Source organism: Hyla sarda, chromosome 5 (genome assembly GCF_029499605.1).
Source record: "Hyla sarda isolate aHylSar1 chromosome 5, aHylSar1.hap1, whole genome shotgun sequence".
NCBI classification, from domain to species: Eukaryota; Metazoa; Chordata; class Amphibia; order Anura; family Hylidae; genus Hyla; species Hyla sarda.
Genome location: NC_079193.1, coordinates 358,856,245 through 358,880,244, shown reverse-complemented (window position 1 = coordinate 358,880,244; position 24,000 = coordinate 358,856,245). Strand labels below are relative to the sequence as shown.

At 41.6% G+C, this 24,000-nt stretch overlaps 1 protein-coding gene across 8 annotated transcripts in view; it reads left to right on the top strand.

Moving 5' to 3' along the window:
- Positions 1-24,000, top strand: part of MTSS1 (MTSS I-BAR domain containing 1) — a 195,488-nt gene that overhangs the window by 128,475 nt on the left and 43,013 nt on the right. The window contains exon 1 of one of the 8 annotated variants that reach the window (XM_056522729.1): positions 21,153-21,173. The exons of 6 other annotated variants lie outside the window; for them this stretch is intronic. The gene's annotated coding sequence lies outside the window, so the exon portion shown is untranslated. Of the gene's footprint in view, positions 1-21,152; positions 21,174-21,218; positions 21,345-24,000 lie in introns of those variants that run through there. One more of the 8 variants, XM_056522728.1, reaches the window with a different exon arrangement.

The window sequence follows — 24,000 nt, the reverse complement described above, 5'->3', positions numbered from 1 at the left end:
CTGGGCACCTGTCTGTGTGGGTTGTAGGAGCAGCTGTGTGGGAATCTGAAGTCCTCTATATATTCTCTATTACATTGTTATTTTTAGATCCCGGCTATCATTTAGTATACTGCAAGCTGGAGTGTGTCCTCCGAACAGTCACCGAGCAGCTGCGTCCCAGGCGAAAACACGGAATTATCTACTGTAAGTGCGTGTGCCACTCCATGGTGGAAACGGAGTTACGAAGACAAAGCCAGCACGATGCCATGCACATCATTGTTGATGATGAAACGTTACGATGTCCTATCAAATCCCACCTTACTGCCTCCTCTTACTGCCAATTAGCAGAGCTGGGTCACATGACGATCCTGACTGCTTAGATACGGGGAGAGCTTGGTCAGCCTCATTCTCTAAGGTCACTTAAAGGGGTTCTCCACCATAAGGTGATTTTAGCACGTACCTGCCAGACAGTAATGGACATGCTTAGGAAAGATCTGTGCTTGTCTTGGGCCCTAAGATGTCTTATCCCCTATCCAAAGGATAGGGGATGAAAGATGTCTGACCACGGGGGTCCCGCCGCTGGGGACCTTTCATTCGTTCGCCACCCACCTCTTTGAGCTGCACGCCACGCTGCCAGCTCACAAACTGCCGGATGTCACGACTCCGCCCCCATGTGATGTCACCCCGCCCCCGCTATGCAAGTCTATGGGAGGGGGCGTCACGCCCCCTCCCATAGACTTGCATAGCGGGGGCGGGGGTTGACGTCACACGGGGGCGGAGTGTGACATCACGATTGTCCGGCCCCGGCACGATTGTCCGGCCCCGGCAGTTTGTGAGCTGGCAGCGTGGCGTGCAGCTCAAAGAGGTAGGTGCCGAATGAAAGACTGCGGGGGTCCCCAGCAGCGGGACCCCCCCCCCCGGTCAGACATATTATCCCCTATCCTTTGCAAAGGGGATAAGATGTCTTAGGGCCGGAGTACCCCTTTAAAGGGGGTCCCACTGCTTGGACTCCCTGCGATCTCTGTGCAGAACCCGTGCCGCATCCGGCATTCTAAACATTCAAGATTGCAGGGTCACCAGCAGCGGGACCCCCGCGGTCAGACATCTTATCCCCTATCATTTGGATAGGAGATAAAATGTCTTAGGGCCGGAGTACCACTTTAAAGGCGTACTCTGCCCAGAGACATCTTATTGTCTGTACATGGGGGTGCGCTGCTTGGACACCCCGCGATCTCCTTGCAGAACCCGTGCTGCACCCGGCATTCTAAACAGTAGGTTTAGAATGTTGGGTTTCCGTGGCCGGAGATGTGACTTCACGCCACGCCCCCTCTATTCATGTCTATGGGAGCGGGCGTGACAGCCGGGCATGCTGGGAGTTGTAGTTTTGCAACATCTTAAGGGCCGCAGTTTGGAGACCACTAATTCAGAATGTGCATTTGGCGCAGGCTTGCAACGGGTGAAATCTGTTGTGTGACGGTGAAAAGGCCTTGACTGATGCCCCAGATAAATAAAGCCCTCAGGGCCTTACGGCATCACCAGCCCGGTATGTACTTTATGGCAGAGACTATAATAGAAGAACGTGTATCGATCCTTTTCATTTTTCATCCTCCTTTGCTTGTTTTCTTGTCCATAAATAAAAAAAAAAGCTTTAAAAGGAGCCTTTTCCACTCGTTGGCGCGGTGACTACTGTGTTGCCTTGCGGCTCCTATGTTATGGACTTTGTTCCCACCAGGGCACCATCTGCGCAGACCTCGTGTGCTTTTACTATAGCCCTCACTTTCCTTCAGGCAATACATTTTGCTCCTAATGTCCAAAAATGCCCTAGTAGCCTAATTGCCTCTCCGTGGCGCCGGCTGTAGCGTGCGCACAGCTCATGTGCACTGACACAGATTTCCATCTGGCCGAGGGTTCGAGCGTGCTTGGGGCCTATAATTGACAGTATAAGGGAAAATACTCGGGTGCTTTGTGTAAATTTACTATCTCCCACATTGGGGACTATTACTAGAAGAATAAAGCGGACCTCTAGGGCCTCCCTATCAGGATTGGTTTTATCCTCTTTAATGGATTAGTTTAGAGTTCCCGAACCCATGAATGCCCCACTGTTACAATACTACAACTCCCATGAGGACCTGATAGCCTTTAGCTGCCAGTGCATGATGGGAGTTGTACTTTGAGGAACGAGCAGAGCTGCAGTGTAAAGCATGGGAGTGGGGTAGATTGGATGGCTAGGACATCTGAGACAAGTCATCCTTTTCTGACTAGCACATGGTTCCATTGTACAATGTAGAAAAAAATGGCTATTTTCCTCCGTAAATGGTACGGTCTATGGGTTGGGACTGGTATTGCAGCTCAGCCACATGAATTTATTTATTTTTTAAATCAGCTGGTGCCAGAAAGTTAAACAGATTTGTAAATTACTTCTATTACAAAATCTTAATCCTTCCAGTACTTATTAGCTGCTGACTACTACAGAGGAAATGGTTTTCTTTTTGGAACACAGAGCTCTCTGCTGACATCATGACCACAGTGCTCTCTGCTGACATCTCTGTCCATTTTAAGAACTGTTCAGAGTAGGAGAAAATCCCCATAGCAAACATATGCTGCTCTGGACAGTTCCTAAAATGGACAGAGATGTCAGCAGAGTGCACTGTGGCCATGTGGTCAGCAGAGAGCTCTGTGTTCCAAAAAGAAACCCATTTCCTCTGTAGTAGTCAGCAGCCAATAAGTACTGGAAGGATTAAGATTTTTTAATAGAAGTAATTTACAAATCTGTTTAACTTTCTGGCACCAGTGGATTAAAAAAAAAAGTTTTCCACAGGAGGACCCCTTTAAAGGGAATGGGTCTGAGCTGCAATACCGCGTGTAGACAGGTTGGTCATTATTTTTGGAAAGAAGTAGCTATGTTTGTGTTTGTTGCATCTGATATTGCAGCTAAGCTCCATTGAAGTAAATGGGTTTAAGCTGCAATACCACTTCCAACCTGTTGACAGGTATGGTGCTATTTTTTTAGAAGAAGCAGCCATCATTTTATTTTATCTAATTCTGTACAGCTTCTAAAGCAGACTGGCTGATGATATCTTTGCGTGTGTTCCTAGGATTAGCTTCCTTACATTGTGTTATGCCCACTTTCCAAATAAAGACCTGTTAGAAGAAAAGAAGGGTCTTTGAAGGAACCTTTCGCGCCTCCATCCGATGTTTATGAGCGGTCCAACCTGTTTTTGTGAAATTATTCTTGGCTAATCCTCTGTATTTCAGACACTTTTTGGTGCTCACCCCCCCTGTGCAGCCTAACAATAGGGAGAAGGGTGTGAGAGGAAAGGTGAAAATGGCTGCCTTAAAGGGTTAACCGGCGGCGTATTACAGTACGGCAGAATTGAGGCCATTCCTGGAGGACATGGGATGGCTTAATGGATGATACTGCTGACCTGCATGTGGATGGGAGGAAGGACGGCTGAATGAGCACGCTTTAAAGCCGGTCGCTTCCCCTATGTCAAGTAATTGTTGTTGAACGCTTTCAGGCGAATGAAATCTCGAGAGCCGTCTGTCAGAGATTGTCTTCTAGTTGTGTCTTGTAGGGCGGCCGGCTCCTCTGCGTGTCTTTCTTAACCTTCTCCTTGCGGAAACCTTATTTTTAGATCTTAGCATGTCTACAAAGAAAAGAAGGACCCTCTAAGAAGAATGCCCTATTTATGTAGATGGCCACTTTCAAAGCCACGGAACGTACCACGTTTGTATGGCAGCTGCCCTTTACTGCTTTTATTGCTTTTTTCTTCACCCCATGGGGCCCGCTTTCCCATTACCAGTGGAAGTTACCCTTTGGAAACCAGAGAAGGATACCAAAGTTTTGGCCCCAGTCCATCTTTGCAAATAGACTCATTGGGGGAGTAAATTTGCTGAGTTGCCCATAGCAACCAATCAGATAGCTTCTTTCATTTGTCACAGGCCTTTCCAAAAATGAAAGCCGTAATCTGATTGGTTGCTATCGGCAACTCTGCAACTTTTCCTCTGGACCGATTTTGCTAAATCTCCCCCACTGAGTTTCAGTTTACTGCCACCTAATGGCCACAAGTTACGGTAACTTATTATTCTTTGATATGGTTGCTTTTAGCTTTTCAATGTAAAAAAATAAAAAAAGTGGGCAGATCTATGGAGAGGGGCCACCATAGCAAGAAACCAAGTTACAACTTTCTGTCCCATCCCTCGTGGAAGAGACCCTCTAGTACCCTACTGCAACTTTTTGCTTACGTTATTAGGTTAGGCGTGATTGGCAGATTCTCCTTCCAATGGTAAAAAGGTTGTGCCAATCTATGGGGGGGGTCATATAGCAGCCACAGTCCATAAAGCATTCTACCTACCCTTGCATGGGTAGGTAGGGTACTTTATGGGCTGCTTTCAACATAAACAATAGGATGGGACGGACTGAAATCCAACTTCTCTGTTTTCCGGCCATAGACGTAAGGTGGGAATTATATGTAGAATTATACACTGCTCAAAAAAATAAAGGGAACACTTAGACAACACAATGTAACTCCGAGTCAATGACACTTCTGTGAAATCCCACTGTCCACTCAGGAAGAACACTGATTGACAATCAATTTCACATGCTGTTGTGCAAATGAAACAGACAACAGGTGGAAATTATAGGCAATTAGCAAGACACCCCCAATAAAGGAGTGGTTCTGCAGGTGCAGGTGGTGACCACAGACCACTTCCCAGTTCCTATGCTTCCTGACTGATGTTTTGGTCACTTTTGAATGCTGGCGGTGCTTTCACTCTAGTGGTAGCATGAGACGGAGTCTACAACCTGCACAAGTGGCTCAGGTAGTGCAGCTCATCCAAGATGACACATCAATGCGAGCTGTGGCAAGAAGGTTTGCTGTGTCTGTCAGCGTAGTGTCCAGATAATTGAGGCGCTACCAGGAGACAGGCCAGTACATCAGGAGATGTGGAGGAGGCCGTAGGAGGGCAACAACCCAGCAGCAGGACCGCTACCTCCGCCTTTGTGCAAGGAGGAGCAGGAGGAGCACTGCCAGAGCCCTGCAAAATGACCTCCAGCAGGCCACAAATGTGCATGTGTCCACTAAAACAGTCAGAAACAGACTCCATGAGGGTGGTATGAGGGCCTGACGTCCACAGGTGGGGGTTGTGCTTACAGGCCAACACCCTGCAGGAAGTTTGGCATTTGCCAGAGAACACCAAGATTGGTAAGTCCAGAGACGCCGTGGAGAATGTTCTGCTGCCTGCAACATCCTCCAGCATGACCAGTTTGGCGGTGGGTCAGTAATGGTGTGGGGTGGCATTTCTTTGGGGGGCCACACAGCCCTCCATGTGCTTGCCAGAGGTAGCCTGACTGCCATTAGGTACCGAGATTAGATCCTCAGACCCCTTGTGAGGCCATATGCTTGTGCGGTTGGCCCTGGGTTCCTCCTAATGCAAGACAATGCTAGACCTCATGTGGCTGGAGTGTGTCTGCATGTTTCTGGAAGAGGAAGGCATTGATGCTATGGACTGGCCCGCCCGCCCCAGACCTGAATCCGATTGAGCACATATGGGACATCAGGTCTCGCTCCATCCACCACAGACTGTCCAGGAGTTGGCGGATGCTTTAGTCCAGGTCTGGGAGGACATCCCTAAGGAGACCATCCTCCACCTCATCAGGAGCATGCCCAGGCATTGTAGGGAGGTCATACAGGCACATGGAGGCCACACACACTACTGAGCCTCATTGTGACTTGTATTAAGGACATTACATAAAGTTGGATCAGCCTGTAGTGGGGTTTTCCACTGTGATTTTGAGTGTGACTCCATATCCAGACCTCCATGGGTTGATACATTTGATTTCCATTGATCATTTTTGTGTGATTTTGTTGTCAGCGCATTCAACTATGTAAAGACGAAAGTATTTATAAGGCTATCCTTCATATAAGATAGGGCCAGGGACTATTCATAGTATTCAGATTATTGGGCAGACTAGATGGGCCAAATGGTTCTTATCTGCCAACACATTCTATGTTTCTATGTTTCTATTTCATACGATTAGTTCATTCATTCAGATCTAGGATGTGTTATCTTAGTGTTCCCTTTATTTTTTTGAGCAGTGTTTTTGCAAACCTTAGTACTGCTGGAAACCTTACTGGCATTGTCCCATCCCACCAATGATAACTGGCAGCAGGTGGACCAATATGGAAGGTCTGTGACATTGTCATTGATCTCTGTGTGATGCTGCCTGCTGGGGCCCCGTATCGATCGCTGGCGCTCAGCCTGACATTGCTGACGACAAATGTTCAGAAAAGGTCTTTGTTAGCAGCTTGTGGAGCTACAGGAGGTGCAAGATTGGGACAAAACCTTCTCAAAAACAAAGTATTGCACCCACCTGCAACATGGACTTGACCTACTTTATCCACCTCTTCTAATGTTCTAGTCAGCATGATGGCCATAATGGGAATAGTCTGAGGTACCATTCAGGGGTCTGTTAAATAAGTAGAATTGATTAAGAGTGTCAAAGTTGCTTAAAAAAAACATATTTGGAAAACAATGACGCTGTCGTCCTCCCGTCCCGACCTCCCGTCCCGACCTCCCGTCCCGACCTCCCGTCCCGACCTCCCGTCCCGACCTCCCGTCCCGACCTCATGTCCCGTCCTCATGTCCCATCTTTATGTCCCGTCCTCATATCTCATCCTCAGTTTGATATTGTATCCTGCCTTCATATCCCATCTTCATATCCCTACCTCATGTCCCGACCTCATGTCCCGTCCTCAGTTTGATTTTGTATCCTGTCCTCATGTCCCTTCTTTATGTCCCGTCCTCATATCCTGACCTCATATCCCGTCCTCATATCCAGTTCCCCGGACTAAATTTTAACACATACACATGTTGAGTTTTATATATACAGTACATACACATGTTGTTTTATATATACAGTACATACACATGTTGTTTTATATATACAGTACATACACATGTTGTTTTATATATACAGTACATACACATGTTGTTTTATATATATATACAGTACATACACATGTTGTTTTATATATATATACAGTACATACACATGTTGTTTTATATATATATACAGTACATACACATGTTGTTTTATATATATATACAGTACATACACATGTTGTTTTATATATATATACAGTACATACACATGTTGTTTTATATATATATACAGTACATACACATGTTGTTTTATATATATATACAGTACATACACATGTTGTTTTATATATATATACAGTACATACACATGTTGTTTTATATATATATACAGTACATACACATGTTGTTTTATATATATATACAGTACATACACATGTTGTTTTATATATATATACAGTACATACACATGTTGTTTTATATATATATACAGTACATACACATGTTGTTTTATATATATATACAGTACATACACATGTTGTTTTATATATATATACAGTACATACACATGTTGTTTTATATATATATATACAGTACATACACATGTTGTTTTATATATATATATACAGTACATACACATGTTGTTTTATATATATATACAGTACATACACATGTTGTTTTATATATATATACAGTACATACACATGTTGTTTTATATATATATACAGTACATACACATGTTGTTTTATATATATATATACAGTACATACACATGTTGTTTTATATATATATACAGTACATACACATGTTGTTTTATATATATATACAGTACATACACATTTTTATATACAGTACATACACATTTTTATATACAGTACATACACATTTTTATATACAGTACATACACATGTTGTTTTATATATATATATATACAGTACATACACACATACACATGTTTTATATATACAGTACATACACATGTTGTTTTATATATACAGTACATACACATGTTGTTTTATATATACAGTACATACACACATACACATGTTGAGTTTTATATATACAGTACATACACATGTTGTTTTATATATATATATATATATATATATATATATATATATATATATATATATACAGTACATACACATGTTGGTTTATATATACAGTACATACACATGTTGAATTTTATATATACATTCCCCAGAGCATATGTACTTGGCCACCTTCAGCACTTAGTTCGGAGGAGATGACGTCTCAAACATTGTCGCCGGGACCTCAGCACATCCCTTTCCTTCTAGATTATTATGTTGTTATGTTATTATCGTGTAAAATTAATCCGATTACGTGTCAGTTATGGAAGCTTAAAGTCCATGTCAGATTGAGGTCCCCTGATAACACTGTACGATAGAGGAAAGGTCCATACCCGGTGCCACGTATATGACTAGATCCAGATGTAGCAGAGTTCACAGTCAGGCAGTCAGGTGGGTTAACACATCTGGTTAACGTGCCACCACTCTGTTAACTCTGCTACATCTTTACCTCTTATGCAAGTCTACGCAAATACAGATGTAGCAGTTAACAGTCAGAATATCGTTGTAGCGTTATCCGGGATTAGAAAAACATAGTGGCTTTCTTCCAGAAACAGCGCCACTCTTGTCATCAGTTTGTATGCAGTATTGCGGCTTAGTGCCATTGTAGTGAATGGAGCTTGTAATGCCACATACAACCCGAGGTCAGGTGTGGCACTGTTTTTCAAAACAGAACTGTTTTTACTATTCTGGATAAAACCTTTTAAAGGAAATCTGCAGCGAAAAAAACGTATTCCCTATCCACAGGATAGGGGATAAGTGTCTGATCACAGGGGATCCGAACACTGGGACCCCACGCAATCTCCCCTGCTTTGCCGCAGCTCTCCCGTGCAGGAGGGGTGTTGGCCGCAGCATGACATTGCGGCCTACATGCCCCCTTTATGTATCTCTATGGGAGAGGCGGGAATTCAGCGTTCATGCCTCTCCCATAGAAGTGTATGAAAGGGGGGGGCAGTGAAGCTCAGTTATCTCGACGCTACGCGCATTAGCCGGCGCACGGCAATGCCGGGGCCCCGTTCGGGAGATCGCAGGGGGGTCCCAGTGGTCGGATCCCCTGTGATCAGACACTTATCCCCTATCCTGTGGATAGGTGATAATTGTTTTTTCGCTGCAGATGTCCTTTAACCTTAAGTCAGTGTTTCCCAACCAGTGTGCCTCCAGCTGTTGCAAAACTACAACTCCCAGCATGCCCGGACAGTCGAAGGCTGGAGGGGCACAGTTTGGAGATTACTGTCTTTATAGTAATGCTCTCCCAACTGTAACAAAACTACAACTCCCAGCATGTCAGGTTAATCTTATTTGGGGAAGATTTATCAAAACCTGTGCAGAGGAAGTTGTTGTGTTGCCCATAGCAACCAATCAGATCGCTTCTTTTATTTTTAACAAGGCCTCTGCAAAATGAAAGAAGCGATCTGATTGGTTGCTATGGGCAACTGGACAACTTTTCCTCTGCACAGGTTTTGATGAATCTCCCCCATTAAAGGGGTATTCCAGGCAAAAACATTTTATCCCCTACCCAAAGGATAGGGGATAAGATGTCTGATCGCGGGGGGGCCCGCTGCTGGGACCCCCTGCGATCTCCCTGCAGCACCCGCATTCTATGCGGGGACTGCGTCTCTAGTTTCGGAAACCTCCGGGTTTCCGGGACTGGGAACGTGACGTCATGCCACGCCCCCTCCATTCATGTCTATGGGAGGGGGCGTGACGGCCGTCACGCCCCCTCCCATAGACATGAATGGAGGGGGCGTGGCGTGACATCACATCCCCAGTCCTGGAAACCCGGAGGTTTCCGAAACTGGAGATTCAGCACCCTGCTGGGACCCCTTGCGATCTCCCTGCAGCACCCGCATTCTATGCGGGGACTGCGTCTCTAGTTTCGGAAACCTCCGAAACTGGAGATTCAGCACCCGCATAGAATGCGGGTGCTGCAGGGAGATCGCAGGGGTCCCAGCAGCGGGCCCCCCGCGATCAGACATCTTATCCCCTATCCTTTGGGTAGGGGATAAAATGTTTTTGCCTGGAATACCCCTTTAAGTCTAAACAATTGGGTGACTACTGGACAACATTAACCTGACTTGACTTGCGTCAAAGTTGCAGGGGGGGGGGGTTGAGTACTATCCAGATCGCTTATCTCACACATACCTACCAAAGTGTACAAAACAGAGAGACCGTAAACACCATTAACCCTGCGTTTTCTCCATTCCCTTCTTTCCTATGGTTAAAGCTTATATTTAATCGACCCTATGGAAAATTATTTAGACTTTTTAAAGGTTTCATGGTAAAATGTTCTTTGTTTTTACACAACAAAAAAACCACGACCAGGGAATTATTTCATTGGGATTTCATTGAATGAATTCCTCCTTGTAGTAATTTCGATTCTAAGAAACAGAAAAGCGCTCCGTGGTAAGACGCCAATTACCATGAACGCGTGAATAGAATTAAGTACCCGCATTAAACCTGTATTGGGGGGGGGGGGGATGGGGTGACGATTGCGTCAGTCAATATTTTTGTTGAAAGAAAAGATGAGAGGCTGTAATTGTCATCATAGGTATAACCTCAACTATGAGAGACATAATGAGAAAAAAAATATATAAAATCACATTGATTTTTAAATAATTTATTTGCAAATTATGGTGGAAAATAAGTATTTGGTCAATAACAAAAGTTCATCTCAATACTTTGTTATATACCCTTTGTTGGCAATGACAGAGGTCAAACATCTTCTGTAAGTCTTCACAAGGTTTTCACACACTGTTGTTGGTATTTCGGCCCATTCCTCCATGCAGATCTCCTCTAGAGCAGTGATGTTTTGGGGCTGTCGCTGGGTAACACTGACTTTCAACTTCCTCCAAAGGTTTTCTATGGGCTTGAGATCTGGAGACTGGCTAGGCCACTCCAGGACCTTGAAATGCTTCTTAGGAAGCCACTCCTTCATTAGCCGGGGGGGGGGGGGGGGGGGGGTTGGGATCATTGTCATACTGAAAGACCCAGCCACATTTCATCTTCAATGCCCTTGCTGATGGAAAGAGGTTTTGACTCATAATCTCACGATACATGGCCCCATTAATTCTTTCCTTTACACGGATCAGTCGTCCTGGTCCTTAAGCAGAAAAACAGTCCCAAAGCATCATGTTTCCACCCCATGCTTCACAGTAAGTATGGTGTTCTTGGGATGCAACACAGCATTCTTTCTCCTCCAAACACGACGAGTTGAGTTTTCACCACTTTGTTTTCATCTGATATCTTCAGATCTTCATATGACATTCTCCCAATACTCTTCTGGATCATCCAAATGCTCTCTAGCAAACCCCAGACGGGCCCGGACATGTACTGGCTTAAGCAGGGGTACAAGTCTGGCACTGCATGATTTGAGTCCTCGGCAGCGTAGTGTGTTACTGATGGTAGCCTTTGTTACTTTGGTCCCAGCTCTCTGCAGGTCATTCACTAGGTCCCCTGTGTGGTTCTGAGATTTTTGCTCACCATTTTTGTGATCATTTTGACACCACTGGGTGAGATCTTGCGTGGAGCTCCAGATCGTGGTCTTGTATGTCTTCCATTTTCTAATAATTGCTCCCACAGTTGATTTCTTCACACCAAGCTGCTTTCCTATTGCAGATTTAGTCTTTCCAGCCTGGTGCAGGTCTACAATTTTGTTTCTGGTGTCCTTCGACAGTTCTTTGGTCTTGGCCATAGTGGAGTTTGGAGTGTGACTGTTTGAGGTTGTGGACAGGTGTCTTTTATACTGATAACAAGTTCAAACAGGAGCCATTAATACAGGTAACGAGTGGAAGACAGAGGAGACTCTTATAGAAGAAGTTACAGGTCTGTGAAAGCCAGAAATCTTGCTTGTTTGTAGGTGACCAAATACTTATTTTCCACCATAATTTGCAAATAAATTCTTTAAAAATCAGACAATGTGATTTTATGGATTTTTTGCTCATTCTGTCTCTCATAGTTGAGGTTATACCTATCATGAAAATTACAGGCCTCTCATCTTTATAAGTGGGAGAACTTGCACAATTGGTGGCTGACTAAATACTTTTTTGTCCCACCGTGTGTGTGTGTGTGTGTGTATATACACACACATATATATCTAAATATAATATATATATATATATATATTTATATTTAAAACTATCTGGGGTGACTCGATAGGCTAGGTTTGTGCTACAGAATTTTGTCAGGGGTAAGGACTGCGGGGGAAATTTATCAAAAACTGCAGAGGAAGAGTAGTGCAGCAATCAGATGGCTTCTTTAATTTTTGAAGAGGCTTGGGAAAAATTAAAGAAACAATCTGATTGGTTGCTATGGGCAACTGCACCACCCTTCCTCTACACAGGTTTTGATAAATCTTCCCCTGCGTGTACATTGCCGTCACCATAGACGGTAATGTGTTTCAGGGGAACTCTGCCGAGTGAATGAGCAACATCATTCTTTCGGCGGCAGAACACCTACCAAGATTCTGCTGCTTCGGAATTTCTAAGTGGAATCTCAAACCTGCCCCATTCACATGTCACAGCGCAGGTTGCTGCTTGCAGACTTAGGCTATGTTCACACATCAGAATGTCTGCACGAAAAATCTCCATGCGGACACTCCGCAGACTGCAGGCGCCGGCATGATATGCCAGCGTTAGGACCGATCAGGAATATGCTGTCTCGTCTCATAGATGGCTATGCATTCCGTGCAGAGTCTACAGAAAGAATGGACAGGTACATTATTCTGTGGACACAGAAATCTGTATTTCTGCACCAGAAACAGAAATTCAGCCTTCCTGCTGCTGCGGAATCTCCGGCAAAATTCCAATGCGGATCACGTGTGTTCTCTTGTCTTTCCGGAAAAAAAAAGGATCTGTCAGTGGAAGTCCCGCATGCCTGACTCTTCTCTCCCCAATGTAGACTATGGAGGTCCTCTCGCACATGATTCAGGCGGGTTTGACCAGCACATACCTAATGTTTATGGCTATCCTGATAGAGAAACACTAGGTCCATGCTCCTTGTTGTTCATGGGCTTCTCTAAAGTCTTCATCAATATCAGAATTAAAAAGCGCCAACCCTTTACAATTCTTTACAATTCTTTGCCATCGGCTTCCACATATCTGAGGAGCCCGTGAAGACACCACAACCTGGACACTTCTGACCTTTTGTTCTCGACAGAGATCTTCTCTGGGTCTCTAATCTTGGCATTGTCAAGCGCCGGTCTAATGTCATATCTCTCGCCTTCGGGATCCTGATATTTTGCAGCCTAATAAAACCGCCAAGGTTCTGGTTCTCTCCTTGAGAAGAAGATCCTGTGAATTTCCAAGACACACATTATGCAGTCACCAGCACTTTATTTGCTTACATTTAGTCCTGGCCACGGGATTTGTGGATTTGACATTTGCTGCCAAAGCCAAGTATTTGTTATGTCCTTTACAACCTTACAGTCATGTGATGATGGTGCGTATACAATCTCATCTGTAATAACCTTGCTTAGTGTACATGCACACACTCTGGGCGGCGAGACCTTGTCTAGTCTTGTTCTTTGGCTCTGGAGGTTCTGATTGTGACAACAAATCTAAGTCTCTAGTAGCAAATCAACACTCTCTCTCTGACTATTTGTGCTATTGCAACCCCTATACACATGAATATAACCACTATAACCCTGCCTCCTATAGACATGAATTAACACTATAATACTGCTCCTATGTACAAGAATATAACTACTATAATACTGCTCCTATATATACAAGAATATAACTACTATAATACTACTCCTATATACAAGAATATAACTACTATAATACTGCTCCTATATATACAAGAATATAACTACTATAATACTACTCCTATATACAAGAATATAACTACTATAATACTGCTCCTATGTACAAGAATATAACTACTATAATACTGCCTCCTATATCCAAGAATATAACTACTATAATACTGTGTCCTATATACAAGAATATAACTACTATAATACTGCTCCTATATACAAGAATATAACTACTATAATACTGCTCCTATATACAAGAATATAACTACTATAATACTGCTCCTATATACAAGAATATAACTACTATAATACTGCCCCTATGTATAAGAATATAACTACTATAATACTGTCCCTATATACAAGAATATAACTACTATAATACTGCCCCCTATATACAAGAATATAACTACTATAATACTGCCTCCTATATACAAGAATATAACTACTATAATACTGTCTCCTATATACAAGAATATAACTACTATAATACTGCTCTTATATACAAGAATATAACTAGTATAATATGCCTCCTATATACAAGAATATAACTACTATAATACTGCACCTATATACAAGAATATAACTACTATAATACTGCCTCCTATATACAAGAATATAACTACTATAATACTGCTCCTATGTACAAGAATATAACTACTATAATACTGCTCCTATATACAAGAATATAACTACTATAATACTGCTCCTATATACAAGAATATAACTACTATAATACTGCTCCTATATACAAGAATATAACTACTATAATACTGTGCCTATATACAAGAATATAACTACTATTATACTGCTCCTATATACAAGAATATAACTACTATAATACTGCTCCTATATACAAGAATATAACTACTTCTCCTATATACAAGAATAACTACTATAATACTGCTCCTATATACAAGAATATAACTACTATAATACTGCTCCTATATACAAGAATATAACTACTATAATACTGCTCCTATATACAAGAATATAACTACTATAATACTTCTCCTATATACAAGAATATAACTACTATAATACTGCTCCTATATACAAGAATATAACTAGTATAATATGCCTCCTATATACAAGAATATAACTACTATAATACTGCACCTATATACAAGAATATAACTACTATAATACTGCCTCCTATATACAAGAATATAACTACTATAATACTGCTCCTATGTACAAGAATATAACTACTATAATACTGCTCCTATATACAAGAATATAACTAGTATAATATGCCTCCTATATACAAGAATATAACTACTATAATACTGCACCTATATACAAGAATATAACTACTATAATACTGCCTCCTATATACAAGAATATAACTACTATAATACTGCTCCTATGTACAAGAATATAACTACTATAATACTGCTCCTATATACAAGAATATAACTACTATAATACTGCTCCTATATACAAGAATATAACTACTATAATACTGCTCCTATATACAAGAATATAACTACTATAATACTGTGCCTATATACAAGAATATAACTACTATTATACTGCTCCTATATACAAGAATATAACTACTATAATACTGCTCCTATATACAAGAATATAACTACTTCTCCTATATACAAGAATAACTACTATAATACTGCTCCTATATACAAGAATATAACTACTATAATACTGCTCCTATATACAAGAATATAACTACTATAATACTGCTCCTATATACAAGAATATAACTACTATAATACTGCTCCTATATACAAGAATATAACTACTATAATACTGCTCCTATATACAAGAATATAACTACTATAATACTTCTCCTATATACAAGAATATAACTACTATAATACTACTCCTATATACAAGAATATAACTACTATAATACTGCCTCCTATATACAAGAATATAACTACTATAATACTGCTCCTATATACAAGAATATAACTACTATAATACTGCTCCTATATACAAGAATATAACTACTATAATACTTCTCCTATATACAAGAATATAACTACTATAATACTGCCTCCTATATACAAGAATATAACTACTATAATACTGCCCCTATATACAAGAATATAACTACTATAATACTGCTCCTATATACAAGAATATAACTACTATAATACTGCTCCTATATACAAGAATATAACAACTATAATACTGCCTCCTAAATACAAGAATATAACTACTATAATACTGCTCCTGTATACAAGGATATAACTACTATAATACTGCCTCCTATATACAAGAATATAACTACTATAATACTGCTCCCTATGTACAAGAATATAACTACTATAATACTGCTCCTATGTACAAGAATATAACTACTATAATACTGCTCCTATATACAAGAATATAACTACTATAATACTGCTCCTATATACAAGAATATAACTACTATAATACTGCTCCTATATACAAGAATATAACTACTATAATACTGCCTCCTATATACAAGAATATAACTACTATAATACTGCTCCTGTATACAAGAATATAACTACTATAATACTGCTCCTATATACAAGAATATAACTACTATAATACTGCCTCCTATATACAAGAATATAACTACTATAATACTGCTCCTGTATACAAGAATATAACTACTATGATACTAATACAACAGGTGAGAGATACAGTTTTCTCCACTTGTCCTGGGGTCTTCCATTGCTCCCTCTTATGACCCCTATACCCCCCCTGCCCCTCCGGTAGTACAGACTGTCCCTCCAGTAAGTGTTTATATGAAGATTACGGTGAGTTATTGAGGCCGGTGTGGTGGAATTTCTTTCTTTACTCTTAAAAAATGTTTATTTAAACTCATAATGTAAACAGCTGAAGGTGCTGAGGAATCCGTCAGCCGCGGAGGGATTACCTGGAGATGCGCGGCCGATCCCCGCCACACGCGGGAACAACTCACATCTGAATATATATGTGACTTTTAATGCCATAAAGTACAATATTTTGCAATCGAAAAAACGTAAAATGTTGAGTAACTTTGTAAATAAATTTTTTCCTTATCTTTTACTGATTCGGAGTTACAAGAGCTCTGCCGGATTCCAGCGCAGAGCGGTGCATCATGGGAGCTTGGCTATAACATGAGACATAAACCATAGCATGCAGTTTGCTTGGTGTCCTTTAATTCTGTATCAGTGCAGGAGATTTGGAACTGTGTATCAGAAAGAATGAGCTCCATCTGCTATAAAGATACATTAAAGGGGTACTCCGGTGGAAAACATTTTTTTTTTAAGTCTGTATAAGTCAGCTGGTGCCAGAAAGTTAAACAGATTTGTTAAATTACTTCTATTAAAAAAATCTTTACCCTTCCAGTACTTTTTAGCAGCTGCATGCTATAGAAGAAATTCTTTTCTTTTTGAATTTCTTTTTTCTCTTGTCCACATTGCTCTCTGCTGACACCTGATGTCACTGTCAGGAACTGTCCAGAGCAGCATGGGTTTGCTATGGGGATTTTCTCCTGCTCTGGACAGTTCCTGATACGGGCATCAGGTGTCAGCAGAGAGCACCGTGGACAGGACAAAAAAGAAATTCAAAAAGAAAAGAATTTCCTCTATAGCATACAGCTGCTAAAAAGTACTGGAAGGGTAAAGATTTTTTAATAGAAGTCATTTACAAATCTGTTTAACTTTCTGGCACCAGTTCATTAAAAAAAAAATTTCCACCGGAGTACCCCTTTAAATCGTACCTATCGTATCAGTTGACTTTTCAGGATAAGCCGCCCTGTGTGTGTACATGGGTAGCAGCACTATTTCTGTCTATTCTATACCTTGTATACTGTATTCTTCGGCAGATTTCTGCTCTGCAGGATTCATCTGTAATGTGCAGTTCTCCCAGAGCTGGTGGACAGAGCTCCCTCCTCCCCTCTCCATAGACTTGTATTGCTTGTCTTGCAGACACAGGACAAAGTGGAGCTGATTTTCAGATGGAAAAACAGTCTCACAGGAGAAGGGAGGGAATGGGAAGAAGCTTGATAACGGGAAAGAAGCATTCTTGTCTTATAAGATATATTACAATGTTTCTTATTTACGCTTGTACTATTGATCTATGCAAAGTTTTTTTTCAAATGACACAGTGCCTATTGGAGAAGAAGTTTCTAGATTTGGACTTCAGTAAACATTGCAACAAAGCTGGAGCTGTAGTAGCACCATAAAGCAGCCATAAGCTGTTTCTGACAAACTGCATCATTCTCTGGGCTATAAGAATTCATACAAGCAGCGAAGTGCTGTATCACCTTGTATAAGCAATACGTCAGTGTTTCCCAGCCAGGGTGCCTCCAGCTGTTGCAAAACTACAACTCTCAGCATGCCCGGACAGCCGTTGGCTGTCCGGGCATGCTGGGAGTTGTAGTTTTGCAACAGCTGGAGGCCCACTATTTGGGAAATACTGCAATGGAGTATAGTGGTTTATACGGCAGCAGCTGAATTATCAGTCCTTATGTCGTCATATCAGTGATGGCGTCCACCAACATCCCCCATACCGTAAATTCCTGGTTCCCTAGACCCCAGCTGTGTACACAGGAGCTGACGATCGCAGACAGCCGGGGTTACCCTGTAGACACAACTGGTGTTTGCTCTTACCTGCACTAAAAGAAGGAGCAAACTGCAACATGCCTGCTGGTAAACACCGGACCCAGACCAGCCTGAGTGTCCTCCCCGAGAACTCACATACTCACTAAGGGCCATAGAGAGGTCCTGAGTTATATCCAGTATTATACTCCAGAGCTGTACTTACTATTCTGCTGGTGAGGTCACTGTGTACATACATTACATTACTTATCCTGTACTGATCCTGAGTTATATCCTGTATTATACTCCAGAGCTGTACTCACTATTCTGCTGGTGAGGTCACTGTGTACATACATTACATTACTTATCCTGTACTGATCCTGAGTTATATCCTGTATTATACTCCAGAGCTGTACTCACTATTCTGCTGGTGAGGTCACTGTGTACATACATTATATTACTTATCCTGCACTGATCCTGAGTTATATCCTGTATTATACTCCAGAGCTGTACTCACTATTCTGCTGGTGGGGTCACTGTGTACATACATTACATTACTTATCCTGTCCTGATCCTGAGTTATATCCTGTATTATACTCCAGAGCTGTACTCACTATTCTGCTGGTGAGGTCACTGTGTACATACATTACATTACTTATCCTGTACTGATCCTGAGTTATATCCTGTATTATACTCCAGAGCTGTACTCACTATTCTGCTGGTGGGGTCACTGTGTACATACATTACATTACTTATCCTGTACTGATCCTGAGTTATATCCTGTATTATACTCCAGAGCTGTACTCACTATTCTGCTGGTGAGGTCACTGTGTACATACATTACATTACTTATCCTGCACTGATCCTGAGTTATATTCTGTATTATACTCAAGAGCTGTACTCACTATTCTGCTGGTGAGGTCACTGTGTACATACATTACATTACTTATCCTGTACTGATCCTGAGTTATATCCTGTATTATACTCCAGAGCTGTACTCACTATTCTGCTGGTGAGGTCACTGTGTACATACATTACTTATCTTGTACTGATCCTGAGTTATATCCTGTATTATATTCCAGAGCTGTACTCACTATTCTGCTGGTGAGGTCACAGTGTACATACATTACTTATCCTGTACTGATCCTGAGTTATATCCTGTATTATACTCAAGAGCTGTACTCACTATTCTGCTGGTGAGGTCACTGTGTACATACATTACATTACTTATCCTGTACTGATCCTGAGTTATATCCTGTATTATATTCCAGAGCTGCACTCACTATTCTGCTGGTGGAGTCACTGTGTACATACATTACATTACTTATAATTAAATACCGGCGTTCCCCTTTATATACCTCTTTAATATCTGTTTTCCTTTCTTCTATATCACACGGCGCAGTATCTTGTGGTGATAGAAAGGTGATATGGTATGATCAGTATCTGGGGGGGTGTAGTCGGAGCCCTGCCTTAGCGTTGGAGTACTAGGCGGTAGCTTAGTCAGCGCTCGCCATCTGCTTCGGTAGACGGATATTATTCTGCCGTTCTTGCCAAGGATGAAACTTGTGGAAAAATACTTGGAGTGGGTGAAATCATGGAGGTGATTATTACCCGTCACTACAACGCCGGCTGCTCCGCCTGACTCTGCTGTGCCGTGTTCAGCGCAGGAGATGACTGCTACGATTTAAAGGGGAACCCCACCTTCATTTTCATCTTTGGATGTAGACTGGGTTCACACCACGTTTTTTGCAATTCAGTCCCCATATACATTTTCAATTTAAAAACCGTACGGAACCGTATTGAAAACCGTATTGAAAACCGTATGGCAAAAGATGCCTCAGGTTGTGTCCGTTTTTGTCAGTTTTTTTTTCCGGTACCCAAAACCGTAGCCTACCATGGTTGTTGGTCCGGGTGAAAAATCGTAATTAAACATATACTTTATTTTTTTAACATGGGAGTCAATAGGAACCATACAGAACTGTATGTGCGTCCGGTTCCATCCGGTTTTCACCATACAGTTTTTGACTTTGCACAGTTTTTTTTCTTGGAATTTCAATCAAACAAGTGAAACTTTATTCATAATGGAATAAAAAATGTAAAAAACATATACGTTTCTTTTTTTCTTAAAAAACGGATGCAACCGGACATAATTTTTCAAACCGTATACTTAAATTTTGTACACACGTTTTGATACATTTTAGTCAGGTTTTGAGTAATCCGTTTTTTTTCTTTAACAAAAACCTAAGGGTATGTTCACACTACGGAATTCCACCGTGGAATTCCGCAGTGTGAACTTAACATTAGTGTGAATGGGTCTTCCGCGAGACCCGTTCACACTGCAGAATTTCAGCGGCGGACAATTCCGCCTCTGAAATTGTTCCGCACAAAGAAAGAGCATGTTCATTCTTTGCGCGGAAGTCCGCGAACACTGCATAGCCGTCAATGGTGACGGCGCAGTGCCGCACGGTCCTTTCGCCGCCGCCGGCTGCCAGGTTGAATCTCCACTCGCGGAATTCAGCGAGCGGAGATTCCATTCACACTCTGTAGTGTGAACATACCCTAATACGGGAACTGTATTGCAAAAACGTGGTGTGAACCCAGCCTGAGGCATAATGTATAGCAGTGGTCTCCAACTGTGGACCTCCAGTGTTCGCAAAACTACAACTCCCAGCATGCCCGGACAGCCGTTGGCTGTCCGGGCATGCTGGGAGTTGTAGTTTTGCAAACACTGGAGGTCCACCGTTTGTAGACCCCTGAGGGGGGAGATTTATCAAAACCTGTCTAGAGGAAAAGTTGCTGAGTTGCCCATAGCAACCAATCAGATGGCTACTTTCATTTTTGAAAAGGCCTCTGAAAAATGAAAGTAGTGATCTGATTGGTTGCTATGGGCAACTCAGCAACTTTTCCTCTGGACAGGTTTTGATAAATCTCCCCCCTGGTGTATATAGTGTATGTAAGACAATGACATGGCCTACTCTGGGTTGTCTCGTCCGCCATTGATTTACCTGTAGTCATGGCAACGTGACGGTTCAATGCTGACTTTACATGCAGGGATTGATCTGCTGTAGAGCACAGGAGGTGGGGGAGGGGATATCCTATGTGGACACGATACACGTACAGGTGATAACCATATGGCGACGTTTTCCTGCAGTGCTGATAGACGTGCCGAATGTTTGTCACTGCCCGGGCTGGTATAAAGGGGTGACAACCGGGCCCCAACTGTGAGGAAACCCAGAAACATGTGTAATCACACAGTATTACATAGCGGTGTATGGTGGTATTATTCAAGAATTGAATTGTGTAATAAAGTTAGAACTATATGGAAGTATTATGTGTAGACAATATGGCAGTATAATGTGTAGACAATATGGCAGTATAATGTGAGGACTGTTTGACAGTATCACTATTTAAATTATTAGTATGTATTTATATAGCCCTCGATTCCAGGGCACTTTACAGAGGGTTATGTGTGGACTGTATGGCAGTATTATATGGGCTCTGTATGGTAGTATTATGTGTAGACTGTATGGCAGTATTATCTGTGTGCTGTATGGCAGTATTAGGTGTGGACTGTATGGCAGTATTATATGGGCTCTGTATGGTAGTATATGTGTAGACTGTATGGCAGTATTATGTGTGTGCTGTATGTCAGTATTAGGTGTGGACTGTATGGCAGTATTATGTGTGGGCTGTATGGCAGTATTATGTGTGGGCTGTATGGCAGTGTTATATGTGGGCTGTATGGTAGTGTGTGGGCTGTATGGCAGTGTTATCTGTGGGCTGTATGGTAGTGTTAAGTGTGGGCTGTATGGCAGTGTTATATGTGGACTGTATGGCAGTATTATGTGTGGGATGTATAGCATTATCATCTATATGTTGTATGAAAGTTTTATGTGTGGACTGTATGGTATTGTGTGGACTGTATGGCAGTATTGTGTGGACTGTATGCCAGTATTGTGTGGACTGTATGGCAGTATTATGTGTGGGCTGTATAGCATTATTATCTATACCTTGTATGGCAGTATTATGTGTGGGCTGTATGGCAGCATTATGTGTGGACTGTATGGCAGTATTATGTGTAGGCTGTACAGCATTATCATCTATACATTGTATGACAGTTTAATGTGTGGACTGTATGGTATTATGTGGAAGGTATGGCAGTATTGTGTGGACTGTATGGCAGTATTATGTGTGGGCTGTATAGCATTATTATCTATACCTTGTATTGCAGTATTATGTAGGAACTGTCTGGCAGTATTTTTGTAGAGTTGTAGTTTTGCAACAGATAAGAGAGCCACAGATTGGGCAACACTGATTTAAGTATATGGCAGTATTATATGGGCTGAAATGACAAAAAACATCTGATTTCAAGCAGTTGGCAGATTTCCCTTCCTGGGAAAGCTGGATGACCACCTCATTAGGAGCCATAACGTAGTCACCCAGCTTTTCTAGGAACTTAGAATTTATGTATAAAAATAGAATAGAAAACCAGCTCTCACCCTCTTTCTGGCAGGTGTCTGCACGAATGGTCATCAAGGTTTATGATTAAGGTCCAATGACCGAAACACGTCAAGCCCAATGCTCACAATTCTATGACGCAAAAGCCGTTTAATAAAGGGGATGGTTTATCTGGATCCCCATTTTTGGTAATTCTTTTTGCCCTTCATAGTGAACATAGTGTGCCGCCCTCTGTGATCTGACCACCTACGGTGCCCGTCTCTGTGCCAGTGTTGATGTAGAGTGGGCCCCGTGGGTTTATTACAACACCCCGTGTCTGGTAGCGGCGGCAGCAGCAGCTGGAGTGTGACGGGTCCTGTCATAATATCGCCCTCTCCATCGCCCGCAGTTTATAAAACATTCCGTCCTTGTTAGTTTAATTTCCTAATCTTTGTAACATTCTCCTGTCACGGCCGCAGCGCAGCCCCAGATTGAACCCGGGGCCGGCTTGGCAACAGGGCGGGCAGGCTGCTCTGCCATAATGACTACCTTGCCGGCGCGGCTGCTGTAATTATAAGATGCCTTCCATTTCCTGAACATTTATAGATGCCTTCTCGTCACCTGCCATTTAGCAAAACCAAAGGATTCCAGAGGATTCGCTCTCTTGTGGCCCGGGTCCTCCATGTTACTGGGAGCCCTGTAATTGTCTACGTAGGGAGGCGGCAGGAGAGAGGTCTCCCATCATTACACCCTTAAAAGGGGTACTCCTCTGGAAAACATTATTTAAAGGGGTTATCCAGGAAAAAAACTTATATATATCAACTGGCTCCAGAAAGTTAAACAGATTTGTAAATTACTTCTATTAAAAAAATCTTAATCCTTTCAGTACTTATGAGCTGCTGAAGTTGAGTTGTTCTTTTCTTTTTAACTGCTCTCTGATGACACCTGTCTCGGGAACCGCCCATGTTTAGAAGCAAATCCCCATAGCAAACCTCTTGTACTCTGTGCAGTTCCCGAGACAAGCTGAGATGTCAGCAGAGAGCACTGTTGCCAGACAGAAAAGAACAACTTCAGCAGCTGATAATTATTGGAAGGATTAAGATTTTTTAATAGAAGTAATTTACAAATCTGTTTAACTTTCTGGAGCCAGTTGATATATATATATATATATATATATATATATATATATATATATATATATATAAATATATATATAATATATATATATATATTATATATATATAATATATATATATATATATAATATATATATAATATATATATATATATATATATATATATATATATATATATATATATATATATATATATATATATA